Here is a 696-nt window from a genome sequence, read left to right as displayed (position 1 = left end):
TTGATCAGTGAAATCAACAATTTAGACGTCCTTGTTAAAAAGGGTGATGGTTTTCATAACACGTAGAGTTTCAAGTGTGAGATAAATACAAATATGATTAATCTGGCCCAGATTACATAGACTCATTTACAGTTTATACCGACAACGTTTTTAATAGTTATAAATACAGCCCTAACACGTTAAATTGTATAACTGAATATTGGCGTCACTCATTTGATAAACTTTTGATGGTACAAGTTTATTTGTGAATTATTTGTATGTGTTTTGCTGGGAGGACTTAATGGTGACTGTATGTATTCCCATTGTCATGGTAACTTGACCTTGGCTTTCAAATAGTTTCACAAACTTAATATTTGCTGCATCTATGTTCTTGCATTCATCAGGGGATTTTGTATTTTACTTTGTGTACTGCATATTTTATTTGTCACCCAATATTTTTTTTGAAACAGATAATTTTTTTTATGATTATAAGTAAGCTGTTGAAAGACAATGTATTGCAGTGTTACTGTGATCTAGCTTTATACCCATAGACAGGATCAATAGTGATCAGCTAAAATACATGATATGCAAAGTATGGTAGTAAATTAACATCAGAGTTGATTAATTATTAACATTCGTAATTAACAACTGTTTGTGCTTCTAGAGTGCCAATGATCATTGGCAAAGTCAAGTTTAACATAAAACTTACTTATTGAT

This window comes from Glandiceps talaboti, chromosome 8 (genome assembly GCF_964340395.1).
Source record: "Glandiceps talaboti chromosome 8, keGlaTala1.1, whole genome shotgun sequence".
NCBI lineage: Eukaryota > Metazoa > Hemichordata > Enteropneusta > Spengelidae > Glandiceps > Glandiceps talaboti.
This window is presented reverse-complemented; position numbering follows the sequence as displayed.